Source organism: Molothrus ater, chromosome 2 (assembly GCF_012460135.2).
Source record: "Molothrus ater isolate BHLD 08-10-18 breed brown headed cowbird chromosome 2, BPBGC_Mater_1.1, whole genome shotgun sequence".
NCBI classification, from domain to species: Eukaryota; Metazoa; Chordata; class Aves; order Passeriformes; family Icteridae; genus Molothrus; species Molothrus ater.
The window spans coordinates 112,215,809-112,234,236 of NC_050479.2; the positions used below are offsets into that span (position 1 = coordinate 112,215,809).

Consider the following 18,428-nt stretch of genomic DNA (forward strand, 5'->3'; position numbering starts at 1 on the left):
CAAAATCTACGGACAGCTTGTGTGTGCCACTTTTTCCTGCACTTCTCAGCTACCCTGTTGCTTTCTACATGCAGCATTTCCTAAACTTTTCCTGATTTGCTGGTATCTCAGGTTAAGTTCATTGGCTAACAGATTCATCATCATTCAAAGGTAAAGAATTCATATCTGAATATACTTTTGATGAACTAACTAGATTATGAGCAATGCACTCCACACTTCTAGAAATGTAAATATGTTTTAGGCTGAGCAAACAAACATTTATTGCAGACAGAGATTTCAATTCTCACTCATATTTTCATTTCCTAAGGAAGAAGAGGAAGCAAAAACTTCTCCCATGCCTTTTTATTCTTTTTCATCCCCAAAGAAATTTGACATTTCTAATTATGACAGAGCAAAGGGAAATGAAAATCTATTTCAAGAGATGATTCTTCCTGTAAACAGTGTCTGGGCACTTCTGCCTCATCTCATTGCATTTGGGCTGTCAGATGAGCACAATAAATAACGCGTCCTCTAACCTCCGTTTTGTTGTTCTATTTTCTGTTGAAATAATTGTCAGTTCTAGTCTTTGGCTGCATGTCACTGAAAGAGTTCCTAAATGACAAGTACGTGAGAGCCTTGGTTTAGCTGGAGATAATTTTAGCCTCTCTCTTCTGACAAAAATTGCATGGGCTCAATTTGGACACTATTTTCTTGCAGAAATATCATTTTATTTATCTTTTGTTTCCTTTTAATTTGTTCAGCAGCCCCAGTTATTTACTTTAAAATATTTATTCAAGAGAGACAATCTGTGTGGGGTTTCTTTTTAACCAAAGTATCTAACTATTCTACCAAGGAACATGATAAATGTTAGCAATTTCTAGTACATTTTCCTGGCTTTACAAGAACATTAAAAACCCATCAGATTCAATTCGCTTACTGAAAAATTTAGACTATGAAGAAAAATAATTTACTCTTCAGGGAAAAATTACTTTTTTTGTTTACTTGGAAAAAACCATAATGAACTTCAGAAACCTTTGAGCTGACTCCTCTTCCTTGTATTCTATATGCAGTAGATGGATGAACACTGGAATTGTATCAGCAGCTTCCAGCAGCGTCCTCTGGATTTGCCAAGTGTTACCTGAAATTTCTCCTCTCCAAACTGCGGTTTTAAGAATGCCAGCTCCAAAATGGCACAACCAGAAGGTCCCTTTGCTAATGGACAAAGCAGAGAGAACACAGGAGAGGGCAGAGAAGGGAAGAGTTAAAAGTAGCTCTTCCTTCAGGTGAGTGAACAAAAATGATTCCATAATAGCAGCAGCATGAGGAGGCTTCTTAGTTCTCTACTTAATTCACTGTGCATCACTTTGGGCTCTGCCATTGTGAACAACACAGGGTCTTGTTATGGCCAAAAAAATGCAGTTTCCAGCTGAGAGATGCACTGCTGTTAAAGACTGTGGGTTTGAGCTGTAAGGGATGGTGGGTTTAGGATGCTTCCATTTGTTCTGGGCTCCATTTGATCTGTTTGTGCAGTACAACCTGAGAAGTCCAGGATAAATGTGCCAAGTTTTTTCATTTATCAACATCCTTGCTTGAGGGATGAGCACAGGGAGCTTGGGTAGCTAAATCTGCAGATTCATTAATCTGCATTGAGTGTGTAGTAATCAAATTCTAGGCGTTTTTTATAGATTAATGTTGAATCCTATAACCAAATATACATTGAAGGCAGCTCTTAAAAAAAAAACAGCAGCTGAAATGAGGAATCAGTATTTCCATGGAAAGCCACCTGATTTCTTATTATATAACACAAAGGGGAAAAAAAGAATCCCCAAAAATACACATCTCACTGTTTGCATGAGATAAGGTTTTTTGCTCAGTTCCACTTGAGAGATCATCAGCAGTATTTTTCTAGCCAGTGGGAAATTATGCAGCTTGATGTTTTTGCTAAACTGCCAGCTTTTAAAGGCACAGGATAGAAATCCCACACCTAATCAAAACAAGTTTGGATCTCCAACTTTTGGTCATTTTTGTGAGTATGATTTGTTCATCTCTTGGGCCTAGTAGGAGATGTGCTACTCTCCAAAGGATCATTTGCCCTTATATTCAAAGTACAGCATTTCACTAAATCACTGAGAAACTGCATGTTCATTTTTATTTTTAATAATCTCTAACTTCTATTTGCTGCACAATGATTTGCATATATGTAATGATCTATCATCAAGGAAAATAAATTCCTAGACACCATTTTCTCACACACTTCTACATTTATTGAAACTCTCCTACCTCAGCACCCAGCAAACTTGAATTTTAATCCAAAGGGGGAATTATACTTATCAGCCCATATTTTTATTTGTAAAGATGAATAATAATGGCCTTTTTCTACCAGGATGTTTACAATAGCTGAATTCAGGGTTGTTTTTCCTCTTGTTCATGAGATGAGCCTGGTTGGTTCTTTCTGCTGTAAAATGCATGTTTATGGTACTGCATGCCTGTTAAACATTGTCTGCACAGAAAAGTCACTGTTAAATATCTGTACTGCTGAGCTGCACCAAGACATTAATGTGGTACAAGACATTCAGCAGACATATGTTGATGTCAGCTGAGTTCCTAATGCATTTTGGCTGCTGGCCTCTTGCTTTTGTACCATCAGCTTGGGGCCATGGTAGGAGCAGCAGCAGCAGTAAGTGGCAGACTGGTGTCCAAATTTAGTCTCTTAACGATTTCTTCTTGAAGAAAAAACCAACAAAACCCCCAACAAAGTCTGTGGAAATAACAATGGATAATTTGAGATACTGTTTCATGTTCCTTTCTTAGGACTTTCTTCATCCACTCCCAAGCAGAGTTGATACATTTTCTTTCACAGGGTTACATTTCAGTCAGAAAGCATTTCAGCCCTTATCTTTGGTATCCTCATTCCCCTTGGTGAACAGCAATGTTTCTTCTCACTATCTTCTGCTGTCTCTGCAGTAGCTGCAAAGCCAAGGCTTGCTGATTGATGAGAGTTTCCAGGTTTGCTCTTTGATCAGACCCTTTGGAGCAACCCCACTGCTGCCATCTGAGGTAACTCCTGTGCCATGAAATGTGACCAGTGGAGCACCAAAAAATGACAAGTATGCAACCACTTGTGATTTATTTCCTCTTCTCATTCTAGTTTCCTGTGGCTTGGAAGGAATGTTGGAAGAGATGTTAGTGTTCTCCTAACTTGGCTAGCAGTTTAAAGGATTTTAAAGCTTGAAGGTGCCAGGATAATCCAGGCCACAGAATTTCTCTTCAGTTTTTAGCCACTGGATCTTGCATGCATTTTTCTCTCAGATATAGACCCATGATAAATGAAAATCACATCTGTGCTGGAATGGTCTCACTGCAATATTTGAATAGGATTTTTTTTCCAACACCTTATGAAAGGGAGAAGTTGGTACTCTGAGGCTGGATGTGATACCCAGTGGTGATAATCATGAACTGGCACACCAATGCAATTACCTTCCTATTTCCAAGGAGTAAAGGACTTGAAAAAAAAAATCAGCTCTAGATTTTTATATAGACAATTAGCTTTTAGAACTGCTCTTTCATTACTTGGATTGGATAATGCATGTTTTCTTGGGACAGCTGTAATAAGGTTTCAGAAGAAAATGGAATGAGACAATGCAATTATGACCCATGATTACTCCTTTTGTTCTTGTCTTAGCTCTTGTGGGGGGGAGGGCTTCTTATTTAGTGTTTCATAAATTACCTCCTGTTGTAGTGGTTTTAATTTATTTTCTGAAACAAAGTGGTGGAGGTATCAGCAAAAAGTAACTGTATTCCTAAAACGATGTATCAAACATAGAGGACAGCTAATATGAAATGTATTGTGAGAGCCAAAGCTGGTACACCCTGATAGGTAAGGAAATGCACACTTAAAAATGATAATTATGCACTGAAGGATGCAGATGAACACCAAGGAGAAAAGCAAGATGAAGCACATGTTTGGCTTATAGATATGGACACATAATGACTTTGCATTTTATACATGGTGCTCTTGGGAGACTCTTCAGTGCCTGCAGCATTTGATTCAAGCTTCCAGCAACTGCACTCTCAGATATCAAGAGTTTCACAGATGCTGCCAAAAAACTGGGAAATGGAAACGCTGTGGTCGTGGCTGGCAGTCAGAAAAGGTACCAGATCACACCAAGACTTTTCAAGCTACTGCCAGAATCAGCTACATAAAGAGCAGGATTTTCTAAGCCTGTTCAATGATTCTGAGCCAGCTGGTTACTACCCATCTTTGCTTTCAGTAAAATGGGTCCCCGGAGGCAACACACAGCTCTTTCAGTCACGAATGTTTTCTCCAGGAAAACGATTTACTTTCTTAAAAAATCCCAATGGACTTTACTTACAATTTACAGAAATATTTTAACATAAAACTTTTATAATTGTTAGTTTCAAAATGCTATCCCTTGTGTGGCTTGTTGTAAATCCTAATATTATTTTCTGGAGACTTACTTGTCTTATTTCTCTCCAGATGACTGAAGCTAGCAAGAGCTCATAAACACACGAAAGTAGACCTGAAGAACATTTAATAATATAAATTACCTTCTTCAAGAATAATTACTGAAGAAAACATATTCTTCTTAGAAGCTTGCAAAGATACTGAACAGCTTTGAATGAATTGGCAGCCAACTATGAGGTTGGCTGTACAGTACAAGAAAATAAACAGAATAGAAGGAAAAACTTATCCAGTTAAAATTACTTGGATCTGTTAATTACTGACAGGGCAAGAGCATTTAAAAACCCCAAAAACCCAACAAAACAATACATTAAGGCAGCTTTTTCAAATTATGTTAGTCCTTCCAAAGCAAACACTGGGAAAAGTGAGGTGGTTGTTTAGTTTGTTTTGATTTTTAATTTAAAGGAAAAAACTGATCCCCAGCATCTCTGCCTAGAAGATGTGAAACATGAAGGAATGTCAAGAAGGTCATGATTATCTAGCCTTTTACTCTTGTTTGATTGTTAAGAAGTTAGCAAATTCTGTGTTATACTGAGCTTCTGAGACAGTGAATCTGAAAATATTCTCTCCAGATTAAATCTGAGTAAAAGTAATACTTTGTGATTAACTTAGTAACAAATGAGGTTTACTTCATGGTATTTAATGTAATTCAATGCAATGTACTTTAGTATTTCATGTAATTAAGTACTTTTGAGGAAAAAAACTGTCTTGGTTAAACAAGAATTGCAAAAAATTTGTAAACCTTAGTGCAAATTGAATAAAATTATTTCTGTAACTTTATTTTAATATAACATCTTACCCACCAATGTACTTTGTATAATACAACCCTCAAATTCTGAAATTTTCTCTGTCTTTGCCTAAGCAAGGACGAATCAATTGAGTTCTGGATGATTTTGGGGACTTAAATCCGGAAGAAATGTGGGGCTTGAGAGTGGGAGCTGGGAAAAAGGCATACAGGGTTGTGTAAAGAAAGTCTAGGCAGGGGAGAAAGAGTGCACAGGGGCTGTGCCTTTGTGAGAGGGAAGCTGTGTGGTTAAGAATAAGGCAGAAGGAATGCAAATGTATTTTTAGTTGAAATTAGAGCCACCTTTCTAAGTCTATGGCCAAATAATCCAGGCTTCACTTACGTGAGGCACCAGCTATCCTGGGGACTTAACCCCATGGTGACAAATGAGCCCAGCTAAAGAGCTCAGCTATGTATTGTTGAATTTCAGTGTTGCACATGCAGGAGTTTTCTCTTGGTTTTACTATCTCCAGAAGATTCACCTCAGCTGGCAAAGATAATAGTAAAAGAGCGTGTTATTTCTAGATTTCCCAAACTGAGGAGCTACAGAGGAATACTGAGATTTCTGTGGGCTGGGAATGTCAGCTGGGAGCAGGGGAGCTATTTAAAGCATGAAGAAGCTGATAGCTGCACAGTGAGTGACAAGGAATTCACAGGGTGGCTGTGGGTGAGAATTCCCATGCGTGTGGAGCAGGCAGAATATTGCTAAGCTGATTGCAAACAGAATTTTGAACAAGTTACAGTCTTTTCAGAAGAAATGACATACTAAAACCTCTGGTAAAGTTGGGGGATTTTTCTTCTGCAGGATTAGAGGATTTATTGCTCCATAGGGGGTGAGGAGACAACCTTGCTGGGAATGGCTAACTCTAATCAAAAGACTTTTTCAACCTGAATTTGCAGGAGTTGAGCCTATGATCTCTGAGATAACCTGATTGTTCTCTGGTCTACATGCAGACAGTACAAACTTTGTTCTCCTTGTCTCCACCAAAGTATCCTTCATTTTAGTCCAAGCTACTGACTTGACATACCATTCCTGGCATCTGCAGAAATAGCAACTCTGTCCCTGTGGGTCAAAAAGCAATTAATGAAACATTTGATTAAGTTTTACAGGCCTCCTAAACCCAAATGATTTCAGACTATATTCCACTCATACTGCAGGCAGCTTGGGCTAATTAGCAGGAATTTTGGTAGTCTGCTCACCTTTGTATTTTCTAGATCCTACTAGGTAACAGTATCCAGGCTATGATAACAACACTTTTTAAAACCCTCTTAAAATACAGGTTTGGCTGAAGAGCTGAACTTTAGGAATAGCTGCTCTTCTACCTTACTGCAGATTTGCAGCCAGACACTTGCCTCTGTCTTGGAACAGTTAGTGGCTATAAATGATGAGAAGCAAGTAGGAGCACTGATACTGCCTGAAAAAACAATCAGGAGGTTGCAAAAGTCTAAATTTGTCAAGTTGTGAAGTGAATAGGATAAAAAGCCATCATTGATAGCCAGGGAAGCAAATGCTCATGGAAGTGGCAGAACAATCAGGTAAAGCAGCACCAGAACTGTCTCCTTTCACTTAGCAGTCACTGTTGGAGGGTTCTGCAGGAAAACCTGGACAGGAGCTGTCAGAGAAGACAAGGTCCCACGAACTTGCCTGAGACATAAGGAGACAGCTTGAGGAGACATGATCAATTTTGTTGTCACGGAGTCAGCAGCTAATTTATTGCAAGTCAGAAAGGTAGAGTATGAGGAAGGGCAATTTTTCCAAGATTAGAGAAGTAGAGCACTTGTAAGCAAAGAAAATGAAGCAATTTAAAATAATGGAGGGCATATTAGGACATGAAAGGTAGAGGGACAGTTTAAGTGCAAAATTGATTACCTTCCCCATAGCTGTTGAAAAGACCAAACTCTTAGCACAACTGACATCTTTGTAGAAAACTGAATCTCCTGAAAGCTGGGAACAACATACAAACATACAAATCATCAACAAACATCCCTTTGTCTTGTGTAAGATCTTTAAAAAGTAGGATATTCCAATGTAATGAAAATGCATTATTTTCAGCAATGACAAGGCAAATAATACCACCCCTACCTAACCCTTTCTATACTTGGTAGGGTTTGCTGAGAGTTACAGCCTTTACTTGAGTAGCTCCATTCTGGGCAGAAGAAGATGAAAGTGAGAAATTGTCTTGTAAAAACACATGTCCCCAAGAGAAAATTTAAGGCAAAGAGGATTTCCAAAGTGTAAACAGAAGTGTGAATCATTGCTAGTGGATGTTAAGCTTCATGACTGCTTTTTACTTCAATTTGCATAGTTGCACTTTCAGGCTGCCTTTAGGTGATGTACAATCTTTCTAAATCTTTTATTTTCCTCCTATGGATAAGGATTCATGTCAAAGCATAACTGCTCTAGAATTTAGTAAGGAAAAGTATTTAGCAGTAGTGATACAGCTGCCTTTCTCACTCCCTCTCTAGTAGTAATATTTGTGTTAATATATGTCTTTTTTATACTGGTTTTATACAGGCTGGAAGTAAGATCCTGCACGATCAGGGAACTGACCACAGGAGGGCTGGAAACTCTATGAACACCAAGCAGTGAATGTTTGCCCAATGCTCTCAACTACAAATACCCTAAAAAACACAAATTATGCATTTTCACTTAATGCTGCAGGAGAGAAAGTAGCTTTTCAAACAGCTTTCCTTACCCAATGCTGAAAGCCCTGCAAGCTGCCTAATTTAATAATTGACCCTGTCTCTCTCTTGCATTGAACTGTGATGTGCTGGACTCTCTACACTGCCCTTCTCTCAACTCCTGAACACCTTGATCTGCAGGCTGAGAATCAAAGAGGTAGAAGCAGCACTGTGAAAGGCACAAAAGAGAGACTTTTTTTTTTCCAGTGAGACAATCAGAATCAGTTCCTGTTTTCCCTGACATTTCACAAATTGCAATCCAGAGCCCTGAGCTTCTTGCCTCCTGCTCAGAGCTCTCAGGGTGCAGCGGAGAGAGACTCAGATGAGATGCAGATGATGCAGATGGGGATGCTCTCATCACGCATTTTCAGTGTGATTTTTTTTGTCTTAAACACAGCTATGAAGAAATCCCCTCGCTGTCACCACTGGTGGGAGGCACCCACACCCCCGGTAATCCATCAGTGCAAGCAGTGTGCTTGTGAGACGCCAGCAGGGCTGGGAGTCACAGGGTGTGGATTGAGGCTGCTGATTTTAACTCTGGTGTGTTGGAGACTCTGCCTGCCCTGGGGCTGGGAGATGTCTCCTGCTGCCTGGGGCTGATGAAGTGAGGTACACAGCAGTGGGCACTGATAACAGCTGCACGTTGTCCTCCATGTGCTTAGAGAAGCTCCTTTGTTACAGGAAGAAAAAAATCCACTTCAGAAATACTGGAGAGGTTTCTTAGGTGCTGAATCCATGAGCCTGTGAAACCCAGGGCTTTTGCTACAGGTTTTAATCAGCTCAGTGTTTATTCAAAAAGAGGCATAAAGCCTTTAAAAATTAGCCTTATTTTTTACTAGGACTCAAAGTCAATTCTATGTTAGCTCATACTTCTGGAAACGTCTCAGTCAGAGTTTGCATGTACATTCCTCCATGAGAACAGTATTAATCACACTCCTGCCATCTCAGGGTGCTGGAGTACCTCTGCATTTCCCAAGCATTTATTTTTCTTTTTCTTCATATTCTTCAAGTCCACACACTATGGTGACTGCCAAAGGAATGCCTAGCAAATTTACCACCTTCCTTTCTGAACACCGTGAGTCTAGAGCAGGCTGTAATACTTCACAGACCCACAATCTCTGTAAAACAAAATTTTGTTTACTCTTTTTATTTTACTCTTACTTTTCCACTCTAGTGGAAAATCTTAAACATGACCACTCAGGACTAGCAAAGTAGGAGGCAAGCAAAATAGCATTTCTTACCTGAAGAATTCTCGCACTTAACAACTTCTGAAATTTGGGGACAAAATGCCTACTATGTTTGCCCTCAAATTATTTCCAAATCAGCAAAATCTGTAGTGTTTATTTGCACCATATATATATATATATATATATCTTATCTATCACTTATATATATCTTATACATCACTCCTGCTATATATCACTACTAGTAGTGATATATAGCAGGAGTGATGTATAAGATATATATAAGTGATAGATAAGATATATATATATAGTGGAAATAAATAATATTTATTTATATAAATATATATTTATTTACATATTTATAAATATATAAATACAAAGGCCATTGCTAAGTTGCTAGGGATGCTTGTGCTAAAGTGATCAGATTAAAAGTGAAAAAAAAAATACTTGGGCTGTAAGGAGCCTCCTCCCCTTCTTAACATGTGCTGTGGAATGATGCCACCTGCAGCAGGTCACAGATGTCAGTGCAGATGGTGTCACCTTATGTAACCTGGCAGGGGCCTTACAGTACTAGGACACTGTGTCTGGATCAGATTATACAATTGTGGAGGATGTGTTTGAGCCTGATGGCACAACCCAGCACATGGGCTGGGGCCTCTGTCACCCTACGTGCAATGTGAATTACAAAGGACTTGGAGAAACTGGGACCTCTGGCAGTCAATAATTAAAATATGTAAGGTCTCCAATACAAGCAACCTCAAGTAAATAAGGATGAAAACAAGGCACAAAGAATGGCATAGGAGGTGGTGGCAGCAGCGTGCTCAGGACAAGTACAAGGAGGGAGGTGTTGATCCCTGCACTGGGGAAGGAGGCTCTGGAGCTCCAGCTGCAGGCTCCTATGGATGCTGCTGCTTCCAGCTGCAGCCAGGAGCACCATTCCTGAGCAGACTCCTCCTGTGTACTATGAACTTGTGAAAAATGCGTATTTTTGGCAAATATTAAAATGAATATTATATGTGTTATGTTAGACAGTTATGCTGTATTAATTTTCTTAACTAGTGTGTTAAATATAGTTTTAGGTTATAATATAAGGTTATAATAGAAACTATGTATGTGGGATATTTTTTTAAAGAAAGGAATGAGGTACTCGCACCAGATAGCAGCCACAGGACACCTAAATCTTTCAGAGAAAGAGAATTTATTGCTCCATTGTCAGAAGAAACTGACTTCTTCCTGCCTCGCTCTTCCCTGAAGACGCCGTTTGGATTAAGAGGAAGAAATTGACACTGACCACACAGAATCCTGTATTTGAATGGAATTTATGCATCATGTATGAGGTGTATGAATATGCAACAGGTTATTGTTTTTAAGGGTTAATCCTCTGTTAACATGTGTCTTTTTTCAGGCTTATTTTGCCCAGAAAAAGGTACCCAGACTGTCCATAACTCTTTATTTTTATTGTCTCATATTGTCCTAATCCAAATTGTCCAAATGTTTATTACTCTAATTATATTGCTATTTTTATAACCATTTTATTACTATTAAACTTTTAAAAATTTTAAAAACAAGTGATTGGCGTTTTTCACAAACTGAAACATTCTTAATGTACATAAATAGGCTATTCCCAATACTGAAGTATTTGGGGAGTGTGTGCATGTGTGTGTGCTCATTTCTTACTAATGAATGCCTTTACCTTTTTCTAATGGTCTCATTTCCAATAAATCCAACTAAACTCCAATGGGTTCCCTACCTTCTTGTCACACTTTACGAAGCTGCTATCTTTATTTCAATTTTAAATGATTTCCAGTGGTCCCTCACACCATAAAACACAGTGAGGATTACCGAAGGAATTAAGATCAGAGCCAGCAGAGCCTGTTTTATTCTTGTGCTGAGGGGCTGCAAGTCAGTCTCTGTAAGGAACATCAGCGAAGCCGCTGTGAAGAACAGCAGGCTGCCGGACACGGACTCGTGAAGTGGGAACTTCCTGGATCATCGTGGATGTTTGGTCAGCCTCACAATCACTTTTTCTTTTTCTCCCTTCGCTTTTTATCATCTCATACTCGCTGCTCGCTGGCCTTTCCCCACACCGTCCTCCCTCAGGTGCGTGCGGGGCCGCTCTCCCCTCCACCGGCCTCTCCCTGCGCTGCCACCAGCGGCGGCCATTTTCTCTCCTCCTCCCCTTCCCCAGCCCTTCTCGCCCCTCACCACCGTCCCCCCCGGAGCCGCGGGCGGGACAGCACCTCCCCTCCGCCCTCAGCGTCCCCTCCGGAGGGCGCCCCGGGCCGCGGCTGCCGGCGGGGCTGGGGCTGGGGCGGCGGGCGCTGCCATCTCGCGGCCGCTGGCGGGGAACGGCCGCCATGTCGGCTGCCTGAGGGCGCTGCTGGCGGCGGCCGTGTGGAGACGCCCGCACTTTAGCCGCTTTTTAGTGGAAAAGTGTTGCAAAACGTGGAACACGTAAACTTTTTTTTTACGAAGGGATGCTCGTTAATGTTCGATCTTTGCATGCTTTCAAGCCTACTCAATAAGAAATGACCGTGAAACAGCAGCCAACAGGCGCCGAGCGATGCGCAGGTGTTAGAAGGACAAGTGAATTGTTGGTAGAATTGCTTTGTTTAGGTTTAGGGCTCGGCTGGTTTTAATGCTCTGAGATGTAGGGGGTGGTTAACAAAGCTCGGGAAGAAGGATGTGCCACTGATAGCGGATATTATTCTGATAATGCAGAATTTACGGGCCACATGGACACTTGGCAGAACCCACAAGATAAGGAAGAAACCAATAAAGCCAACTCAGCAATTGTGCTGGAATCAGTTCCAGCGGGGTGAAAGGTAATCCTGGCAGGGACAGACCGTGATCACTGACTCTGGAATATATATTTGTGGAATACCTGGGAGCAGCCAGGCTTGTATAGCCCCGAGGTGAACACCAATGTGTCTCTCAGTGTATAATCATTGGTGTGTTGCACACCTGGTAGTGAATTTGATTTTTTTGGACAACAAATGGGTTTGTGAACCAGTGAGCAGCTCTGGGGCTTCTTACCCACAAAAATAAAAGGGGGCAAAAGGAGAGTTTGTCTTGAGTCCTTTGTGGGCCCCCAAGGGTGAGGAGGCAGAGCTGGAAGACCTTCCACTTTGGATTTCTCTCGGTGACTTCTTTTGTCTTAGAGAAATCCATGTTGACACATTCCAGAATTGTCCTCAGCTTTTCCTGCATCTGAAGGCAACTACCAGACCAGGATTTCTGCACTGAAGGCATCACAGCAGAGTGATCTTGCAGTGCAGGTCCTCCATGTTGTTGGGGATCTCAGCTGTACTTTAGGTATCTTTTAAGGATGGAACATGGCATAGCCAGCATACCTATATTGTATCTCCCAGCCCAGACATTTGTAGGGCATTATCTGAACAAGGAAATGATGAACAGGAGCACAAGAATTTGGCCAACAAGTGCTGGAGCTTCAGGAAGAAATTCTTCCTGTGAGCATGGGGACCACGCTGGAAGAGGTCGCTCAGAGAAGCTGGGCTGATACCCCATCCCTGGAAGTGCTTAAGGCCAGGTTGGGTGCAGTTCTGAAAACCTGTTCTAGTGGGAGGAGTCCCTGCCCATGGCAGGGGGTTGGACTGAAATTGTCTTTAAGGTCACTTTCAACCCAAACCATTCAGTGATTCTATGAGCAGATTTCCAACCAGCCTTCTCTGCTGCTGTTCCATCGCTTAGCTTCTCCTTCAAGATTTTAACGTGAATTGTTCAGATGTTAATTGATTTAAAACTGCACTATTTTGTCAGCCACTAGGAAAACAGAAGTTGTAAAGCCTTAGAAAACCCAAATGCACCTACCTCCTCTTAAGTCTCAAATATATGTAAATTTAAATATGTATTTACTTAGGACTACAATTCACACAGTAAAAATTGGCTTCCCACTTTGAAATGAGCACCTGCTCTGGGATGTTAACATATGTTTCTCTGGAAGATATCAATGGAAAAGAAAAGCCTGGAAAACAGCCACTGAGAGTTGTGCCTGATGGCTTTTGAAGCTGTTCTGCGACCTGTAGAGATCAGACTTTAATCAATAAATCTGTCTCTATTTTCACTGTAAGGTGAAAAATGTTTGCAGTGCCAAAGCTGAAAGGCACATTTTTTTCCCCACTACTCAACAATTTTTTTCTCCTCGTATTCATTGGTGACAGAAAAGGAGCTCTGCAGAGATGCAGTACATTTCATAAATTAGTTCCCATCAGAGATATGTTGCTGATTCCTGGACAGCAAACAGGGAATGCTGGAGGAAACACTTAATACACATCAGCCTGGCAGCAAGAAAAGAGTAAACACACTTGCTGAATTGTTTTGTTTCGGTCTGGGGGGGGGAAATGAGCCAAAAACTTCAGGTAGCAGTTAGGATCCAACTGGTAAGCACTGATGAGAGACTGTGCTGTTGACCAGACTGCCAAGGAAATCAGGGGGAAAAAAAAAATTCCATGCAGTGTATATTGCTTTTGGGATTGAAGCACAGTGTTGAGGCCATACATATGGCAAAGTAGCCTTCTTCTTGGGGATACACTGTGCTGCTGCAAACACTTGCTTTCTGAGAATTGCTCAGGCTTAAAGGTCAGCCCCTTGATCCTCTCTGACTTGGGAAAGAGGCTAAAAGATTAAAAAAAAAAAATCCTACAGAAATAAAGAAACAAACTCTAAAAACTGCTCCTGGAAAAATATGGGCATACATGCAGGAGTAGGGTAGCTGTATTCCATGCCTGTGGTCAGCATGAGGTGGCAAAAAGGCAAAGATTTCTGCCACTGAGGCTGTGGCAAATGTAAATCTGGGAAAAATGTGGCTGCTTGTTTTATCAGAGATCACCCTCAATATGCAGATGTTCCTTAATCAGAGGCAGCTAAACTGATTGTTCTACTTTCAAGGTTGTTGCTGTAGAAGCTAAGTAAAGGGATTTAGGGATGAAATTAATTCAGTGATTGTTCTGTCCAGGGCAGAATGATGAAAGGGAAAGAATCCCTGATTTAGAGACTCTGGAAATGGGGAATGCAAAGAGTTAGAGGAAATGTGTGGTTTTTCTTTGTTTTTCTTGTCACTCTTTCAAACCAAATGTCTGATTGTACAAAATAGTGTGTAGCCAACACAGCTCCAGAGCAAACAGAAGCCTGAGTTTTGTAAATTGAATGAAAAGCAGAAAAGACCCTTGTGCCAAACAGAGTCACCTGTTCAAGCCTGGTATTTAGAGGCTGTTTTATTTGGGAAAATATATACCTGCCTTTGATGGATTGTGGTCTTGTGAGGATCCCACACTACAGTTTTAAAACATCCTTTGGATGAATAGGCAGTGGACGGAGACAGTAAGAAACTGGACAAGGCTCAGGAATGGAATTTGGTCTCCAGTCTTTGGCCATTTTAGTGGAAACTGTCCAGCTCTGCTCTCAAAAGCTGCAGAGTTTGTACAGGTCCCTTGCCCTGTTTGTGACTGGATTCTTGGACACCCATATCACAGAACAGCTGTGTTCAGGAAATTGTTTAGATGACCTTTACTTTTTAATAAGCTGCCCTTTACCTTAGTGAAAAATAACAGCTGATTGTTCTGTAATGAGAAGAAAAGGCACTTGCTCTGTTCTGAGATCTGCAAACTGGAATCATAATTCCCAGTCTCTGCTTTCCTCCCACTTCATCCTGTTGGGAAATGTGAATGGATAACTTAATTCCTGAAACATGGTTTGTCATTTGTGTTAATATAAGCAGGACAAACTGTCCTTAATTCTAATATTAATTTTGTAAGTCACCATGATATAAATGGTGAGTGCTCTGCACTGAGTCTGTTACCATAGAAAAGCAAAATGCTGCCTGTTCCTGTGCTGCTGCATTGCATTCACACTCTCAGAGTCATGATTGTGGTTAATCTGCTTTCTGTGATTTGGTGGTTGTTTGTAAGAAGTGAGTGCCTCTTAGGAGACTTATTAATGATTTCTTCCTTGTATTTCATTCTCTGATTGGGAAAAAATACTTGCCATGTAAACCTACACTCCCCGTTCCACATTGCATCTCTCCTCACTGCAGCTAATTTATTTTTAATAGATTGAAAAGTGCTAGTGTGCTGTGGTCTTTCATCTCCATATGTTTAAAATGGCCTTTAGGTGAGATCAGATTTTCTTCAAAATTCGAGCCTCTGAAGCATTTCTTCATCCCTGGTACTCTTCTGTTCTTGTTTTTACAGTAGCTGTTGTCAATCTGCTTTGCTCTGTGATCTGTGGTGGAGAGGGGTCTGTAGCTCCAGATTGCAGTTACCAGAAGGAATGTTTTATTTTGCTGACTAGAAGAAGGCATCTCATTTTCTGAAACCAGGTGGTGTGTTCACCTTTGCTTCTTTTCCTTGCTTGCTTGTTTGCAAACTGTTCAATGAGCTGATGCAATGCTACCATATGCCAGGTTTAGTCCCAGGAAGATAAGCACGGCAAACTTTAAATGGGCTACAGATCATTTTAAAGAAATAATTTTGCTGATAGCAAAGAGACAGTGCTCTGTGTCTAAAACATGAACTGATCAGCAACTTGCCCAATACAAGCAAAATGTGTTATTTTGTTTTTATTTTTCTCCAAAGAGAGATCTTTTTGGAATTTATTACTGACAAATGCTTAGGAGATTAACCTGTTTTCTTAATGGTAATTTGTAGTGGTATAATCTGCTCTGTGTAATGCTCCCTTCCCCAGAGGAAATGAAATCAGGTCCAGCATTAAGAAACCCTGTTGCTGTGGGTTTGCCCTCACTGATACTTAATGCCCATCAGTGGAAATGTTTTTGATTCCCCTCTGCAGGAGAGGCACCCCTCCATGTGTGTGGGCTGGACTGTTCTGGAAATGTGCCATAGGACAGAGGGGTTGGATTTTCAGTGTGCTCAGGCAAGGCCTCCCAAGGTATATTTATGACATTAGATGGGTGAAGGCGGTGGAATATGTCAATGCATGCAGCCCTTTCTCCTTTATTTGTTTAGTTAGCTTGTTGAATTAAAGCTGATTTTAGCAGGGATAGTCAAAGGAGCATTCAGCATGTTTTGGAAATTCCCCATGGAGCAGTCTTTTCAGCAGCACAGCTTAGTGGTAAAGTTGCTGCTCCAGCCAGGAGTAATAAAGCAGCAGGGTGCTGATAGCTCGATGAAAAGAGCTCTAATTTCCTGTGTCTCTGTTAAAGAGTCCCTTCTCCTGGGGGGAGGGACATCCATGTGCAGCTTGGCCAGGGACACGTCAGTCATTCTGCAAAGCCACATCTCTGGAGCAGCAGCACTTCTAAGCGTTCCCTTTTCCAGCTGGAAAATAAATCCACAAAGCAATTTTTACTTATTTATTTCTAATGGACTCCTTTGAGTTCCTTGAGGCCAGCACACAAAATTATCATGTTTCTACATTAGCATGACATGATGTAACCACAGGTACCCTACAGAGCTCATGGTGGATAAACCTCAGCACCCAGAACATCCTCTCTCTCCCCATTCCTAAGTGTCTCCTGCTTAGTGGGGATAACAGCCAGTGGATTCAGCTAAGGATTATATTAACATCCAAAAACCGGCTTTCTCCACAGTATCTGGAAACAATGGGAACTAGAATTAGCAGGGAAGACAGGATATAAATGTATTCTTTTATAGCTGAGGAAAGTGTCTGGAAATGAGTTCACTCTGATGGATGTGCAGGTAGCTAGACATGCAGAAATGTGGTAACATATTTATCACACAGCCTGCAGTGTCGTTTGTTTTTTATATCATTTGCTGCTAATCTTGGGCCTGTGCTTGGGTGGGGAAAGAAGAGGATCCAAAGGCTCTTGGATTTTTTCTTACATGTAATTTAATCAGTGGGCTAATACTTGGATATATGTAGGCTGGGTGACACTAGGGAACTTGACCAGACTGGCTCAGAAACTTGTATTTTTATCTCCACCTGGAATAAATTCTCATTAGAGTTATTGTCTTATTTTCCTTTTCCCACCCAAATGATAGTGCAAATTAATGGAACCTGTTACAGGTTTTATTAACTGCAGCTCATGTTTACCATGTCTGGAAACTCCACATTGGGAATAACACCAGAAGCATTCTCTGACTGTCCCTGGGCCAGGCTGCAAATTGTTCTCCCCACATTTGCTGAACAGGAAAGGATTAAACTATAAAACAGTTGAAGGACGTGGATAGTAGGGTTGGGAGCCTTTGATCTTAGACCCAGTTCAGTCTAACAGTGGGAATTAGCTGTCCATTGGTAACCTCCACCTGGAAATCACCCGTACCTGAGAATTATTTCTTGGCCCAGGTGAAGTTAGCTGGAAATCTCTGGGAGCTTCAGAGGAGGCAGATGCCCACATGACAGAATTATTGTCCCAGGGTGTGTGGGTGCTCACAGTCTCTGCAGACACGGTGTTGGGCTTGGTTTTATTCCTGGGTTTGTCTTACTTAGGAAGAAGCCTCCTGCTAGGAGACCCAAATTACTCCTCCAGCTGCTAGATAGGGGTGGGATATTCCATTTCCTGATCTTTCAGTTTCAAATCTCTGATTTTTAGATAAAGAAAAAGAAATGCATGCTGTCACTTTTAATAAAAGCTGAACTTAGTGATGGCTTGAAGAGGATAAATTTGACCATGTCAGCTAAGATGTGTCCCCAATAATGTCCAGTTTTAAGCCCATAAGAAATCTTACCGTCATTTCTAGCTGCCACGTACAAGTTATTGCTTAAGCAACATTTTGTTAATGAAATGTTTTGCAATTCAAGCTTCTGTTGAGCAGGTAGGGCAGGCTAAGTGAAATAAAGATAAAATTAGGGTTGGTGGAAGGATACTGGATCTTAGACATGCACATACCTTGTAAATTTAGGGTGAATTAAATAGCTGCAGAGCTGAGTAAAAAGAAGAAGAAAAAAGAGAGGGGGGGGAATTGCATTTCTGGTATTGGGGAGTATCAAAAACAGGAGTTCATTTTTAGTTTGGGCTTGTACTGTGATATTGTTCTGTTCAGAAGTGTGTGTGTACTGACAAAATGCTGGCAGCTGACAGAGCCAGAATTGATGTTAATGGCTGGGAAGACAGAGCAATGTAGCCAGTTAACAAAAGGGCTTGATCTGTGCAGAAGATGATTTTGAGCAGATACACACATCTATAGAAAGCAAGATTAATTTAGAGACCTTTGTCATTAAAGCAGATTTTTGTATGGTTTTGTGTGGGATTTAAGGGGGATTAAATGTTTGACATCACTTTGCCGGCACAGGCTATGTCGAGGAGGTTACTGAGCGGGTGATGGAGAATTTAAACCCGCGCCTTTGCTGAAAGAGAGGCAGCCATGGATCAGAGCAA

At 41.0% G+C, this 18,428-nt stretch overlaps 1 protein-coding gene and 1 long non-coding RNA gene across 2 annotated transcripts in view; both read left to right on the forward strand.

The window, feature by feature from the left end:
* The first annotated feature begins 1,056 nt into the window (after window positions 1-1,056).
* LOC118692792 (uncharacterized) lies at window positions 1,057-9,283 on the forward strand. Its single transcript, XR_004981185.2, has 3 exons — window positions 1,057-1,262; window positions 2,944-3,086; window positions 7,762-9,283. It is a non-coding gene; the product is annotated as an uncharacterized LOC118692792 (long non-coding RNA).
* A 1,813-nt stretch (window positions 9,284-11,096) lies between these two features.
* The window catches only part of GABRR3 (gamma-aminobutyric acid type A receptor subunit rho3), a 34,688-nt gene continuing 27,356 nt past the window's right edge, over window positions 11,097-18,428 (forward strand). The window contains exon 1 of the mRNA XM_036383597.1: window positions 11,097-11,212. The gene's annotated coding sequence lies outside the window, so the exon portion shown is untranslated. The remainder of the gene's footprint in view (window positions 11,213-18,428) is intronic.